The following is a 317-nucleotide window of genomic DNA, read 5'->3' as shown; positions in this document are numbered from 1 at the left end:
ACTCTTGCTCTTAGTAAATTTAAACTTATTCTCCACATACAAGTGATTTTTCATACAAGTCATACAAATCATTTATAAACATGTCGTTTCACGTTTTTTTTGTGCCTCTTTTTCTTCTTTTTCTTTCTCCGTACTTTCTCTTCCTCTTCCTCTTCCTCTTCTTCTTCTTCTTCTTCTTCTTTCTCTGGGTCTCTTTTTCTTCTTTTCCTCCCTCTTTTTTTATTGAAATTTCTTCTCCTCTTCTCGTTTTCTCTTTCTCCTTCATCAAAATCACCAGAAAAAACGAAGAAACATTATTCAAGGTACGTTTCTTGCCT

This window comes from Arachis ipaensis, chromosome B04 (genome assembly GCF_000816755.2).
Source record: "Arachis ipaensis cultivar K30076 chromosome B04, Araip1.1, whole genome shotgun sequence".
Taxonomy (NCBI): Eukaryota; Viridiplantae; Streptophyta; class Magnoliopsida; order Fabales; family Fabaceae; genus Arachis; species Arachis ipaensis.
The sequence above is the reverse complement of the archived record's forward strand: the minus strand, read 5'-3'. Positions refer to the sequence as shown.